The following is a 4244-nucleotide window of genomic DNA, read 5'->3' on the forward strand; positions in this document are numbered from 1 at the left end:
GACTCAGAGAATCATGATGGTTGAGTTCAAATGGATTTCTTTATTTCTTCCAGCGGTGCTTCAGTTTACAGGTAAGAATACATATATCACATATATAAATGGAAGGCACATTGTAAAAAATAACTTGATCAATATTATTAAAGATTCTTTATTAGCTACATTTGATTTAACTAAGAAAACCAAATCTGTTGTTTCTAATGTGGTGAGTTTAGTGAACTCTTGGAAACTAAAGATAAAGAAATAATCGTCACTAACTATGAACATAACAGACATTTTCTCATTTCACTTTATTTTTCATCATTTTCTCAACAGCAGCAGCTGAAAAACTTCCCCTCTCCTTCACTGTCAGAGTTGGAGATGACGTCACTTTGCCTTGTGAAAATATGATAGATGATCAGCAAGAATGTGAATATACTATATGGCTCTTTACTGGTTCAGGAAACACAGCAGCAGTAGAGCTGGTTAAACTTGGGCAGATTGTTGAAAACACCAAATCTAAATCAGACAGACTGAGTGTTACAGAGAACTGTTCTCTGGTTATAAAGAAGGTCACAGTCGAGGATGTTGGTCGTTACACCTGCAGACAGTTCATATCAGGACAACAACAAACTCCAGTCTCACATGTTTATCTGTCTGTTGTTATCAGTGAGTATTTCCATCATAATGTTTTCAGCTCAAACTGTCTTGTTAGAACAATATACTGAAACATTACAATAATTATGATCACAGTGATGAAGTTAACTTTACTCTTGTTGTCTTTCTCTCACAATATCTCCATCTTCACCAGTGACTGAACGTAAGGAAGCTGATAAGGTGACGTTATACTGCTCTGTGTCGACATATCAACAATGTGAACTCACAGTGAAGTGGCTGTATGAGGGTAAAGATGTGGACAAAGATAACAAAGAAATGTGGACATGGCAGTCTGGCTGCTACGCCGCTGTGTCTTTCCTGGATTCTCATTTTAGTTACAAATCAAAGTCTAACTTGAAGTGTGAAGTGACAGATGGTTACTCTGGAAAAGTGCAGCTGTTCACCTTCAGCCCTCAGTCCTCAGGTGAGAAAACAGGTGAGAATATGCTGAGCTGTTCAAGATGACTAAAACCACCAAAACATTTGTTTATTTGATGACTTTTTAAGACGACATCATCAGAATCAGAAGGAGCTTTATTGCCAAGTAGTGTTTTACACATACGAGGAATTGATAAGATAAGGTGATAAGGTGCTACACGTAGACAAACATTCAGTCAACATAAATAAATGTAGAAATACATAAATATGCAATGGAAGAACAACGTTACAGATATATACATTGAACGGAAGAGAATATTGTGTACATATAAATCTATAAAATGACAACATAAAAATATACAACAACAAAGATCAACAATCAACAACAGATATGTGCAACGTGCCAGGTCTGTGCCCGACACGAGATGAAACTGTATTTACATGTGCAGAGACATTTGTATCATTTGCAAGGGGCGAGTGTCAGTAGTGGACCCAGGTCTTCTTAATGAGGGTAGTTGCAGACGGGAAGAAACTGTTTTTATGGCGAGAGGGTTTGGTCCTGATGGACCACAGTCTCCTGCCAGAGGGGAGAGTCTGAAACAGTCTGTGTCCGGGGTGGGAGGAGTCAGCTGCAATCTTTCCTGCTCACCTCAGAGTCCTCGAGGCGTACAGGTCCGGAAGAGAAGGAAGATTGCAGCCAATCACCTTCAGCACCGGTCACCAGATAGTCGATCTCCCACCTGTAGGCGGACTCGTCCCCACCAGAGATGAGCCCAATGAGGGTGGTGTCATCCGCAGACTTCAGGAGCTTGACAGACTGGTGACTGGAGGTGCAGCTGTTGGTGTACAGGGAGAAGAGAAGGGGGGAAAGAACCGGTGCTGATGGTCCTGGAATCAGACATGTTTTCCCATCTTCACCTGCTGGCATGTTCAGCTGAGAGAGCTTGTCCTGAAGCAGGACCGGGATGATGGTGTTAAAAGCAGAGCTGAAATCCACAAATAGGATCCTGGCGTAGGTTCCTGGGGAGTCCAGGTGCTGGAGGATGTAGAGAAGGGCCATGTTTATATATATCATCTACAGACCTGTTGGCTCTGTAGGTGAACTGCAGGGGGTCCAGGAGAAGGTCTGTAATGGATTTTAGGTGTGGCAACACAAGGCGTTCAAAGGACTTCATAACCACAGAGGTCAGGGCGACAAGTCTGTAGTCATTTAGTCCAGTGGTCCTTGGTTTCTTGGGGACAGGGATGATAGTGGAGGCTTTGCAGCAGGCCGGCACATGGCATGTCTCCAGTGAGGTGTTAAAAATGTCTTTGAACACGGAGACAGCTGCAGCATTCTTGAAAACATCCCAGTCAGTACAGTCCAAACATGCTTGGAGGTCCTCAACAGCTTCACTAGTCCACTTCTTTGATGTCCTCACTACAGGTACTGTAAGCAGGAATCAGATGGACCATCACGTGATCAGAGTGTCCCAGTGGAGCGCGTGTGACGGCGTGATAGGCACTGCTAACTGTGGTGTACAATTGATCCAAAGTGTTCACCTCTCTGGTTGGACACTTTATAAACTGTCTGTATTTGGAGAGTTCTTGGCTGAGATTTCCCCTGTTAAAGTCACCGAGAACAATAACAAGGGAGTTCGGGTTTGTCTGCTCCACACAGTATCCGGTCGGCCAGCATGCTCTGTGCCTCCTGAAAGTTGGCGTGTGGCGACATGTAAACACCGACCAGAGTGAATGAAGCAAACTCAGGGGGGGTAAAACGGTTTACAGTTAATGATAAGAAATTCCAGATTAGGAGAACAGTGCTGCTGAATCGCTGTCACGTCGGTAGACCAGCCATTGTTAATATAAAAACAGACACCTCCACCTTTTGTGTCGCTCTGTACAGTTGGAAGCCTGCCAGCTGCAGCGCGGAGTCCTGTATCAGTTCAGACAGCCAGGTCTCCCTGAAGCACAGAACAGAAGATGAATAAAAGTCTCTGTTCTTCCCCACCAGAAGCTGAAGTTCGTCCAGTTTGTTGCACAGTGAGCGCACGTTGGAGAGAAATATTGCATGAAATATTATATATTGGTGTGCGGAGGCTTCACAGCGCAAACGACAGCGAGAGAGCCCTTCACCAAAATGTCCAACAATTCCACTGATGACGCAAGAAAAGTGGGAATTAAATCCGCTGGAGTTGTTCCCCTGATGTTCATGAGCTCCTCCCTGGTGAAAGAGCACCGGGAATCACAGCCGAAAACTGAATTAACACACAAAAATAAAACGCACCGAACACCAAGCCGGCAGCTATACTCAGCGCCATCTTGGTGGAGGTTATTCTTTCTCATTTAGTGACAGCAGATGGTAAACATGAGGTATTTTCTAACTGAACTGTTTCTTTGGTTATGTTATTTCATTCATGCAGGTGACGCAGAAACAACAATAACAACAACAACAACTAAATCAACAAGAACACAAAAAAACACTAAATCACCGAAAAGAACAACTGAAAACAGAAAATCATTTCCAGCCACAACAACAACCAATGATACTTCAACAGAACTTCAAGGTAGTAACTCATCTTTCTCTAGAGTCTCTCTGTCTTCCTGTCAGCCTCTTTCTCTCCCCATACTGAACTAAAACAAACTTTCTTATTGTTTGTTTGTTGATTTTTTAACTTACTTTCTGGAAAGACAAAAACAGAAAGTCATAACAAATAATAATTTGGTTTATTTTACATGTATTCTCCCTCTCTTTCCTCTAAACATTGCATTTCTGCTCTGATGTAGTGGAGCATTTAGACGCCTTAATCTAATCATTTGTAAGTAAAGTTTTTTTTTTTTTATAACTCCAGTCTCTCTCTCTCTCTCTCTCTCCTCTTCTGGAGTCTAAAGTCTGAATGTCAGAGCGACGCTCGGCTGTGGGTGGAGATATTCTCTTATTCAGTCAGTCTCACTCAGTTGTTGTTGCTCAATCCACAAGATCCACTGCTGCTCACAAATCAGACGACTACATTCACAGTTAGCAAAGACATGCGGGAAAACTGTGAGCTGATGAAAGTCTGTGATTCGTTGCTACTTTAGCTGCAGGATTTCAAAAAGAACTGAACTGTGCAGTCAAAATGTTTCTAATGTTTTCAGAATCGTTCTGGAGGTTCATCATTGTGTCTGTGGGTTTAGCAGCACTCATAATAATTGTTGTGGCAGTCAACATCTGGACAAGAACTAAAGGTGAGAACATTCACAGATGAAAC

Source organism: Micropterus dolomieu, linkage group LG12 (assembly GCF_021292245.1).
Source record: "Micropterus dolomieu isolate WLL.071019.BEF.003 ecotype Adirondacks linkage group LG12, ASM2129224v1, whole genome shotgun sequence".
NCBI lineage: Eukaryota > Metazoa > Chordata > Actinopteri > Centrarchiformes > Centrarchidae > Micropterus > Micropterus dolomieu.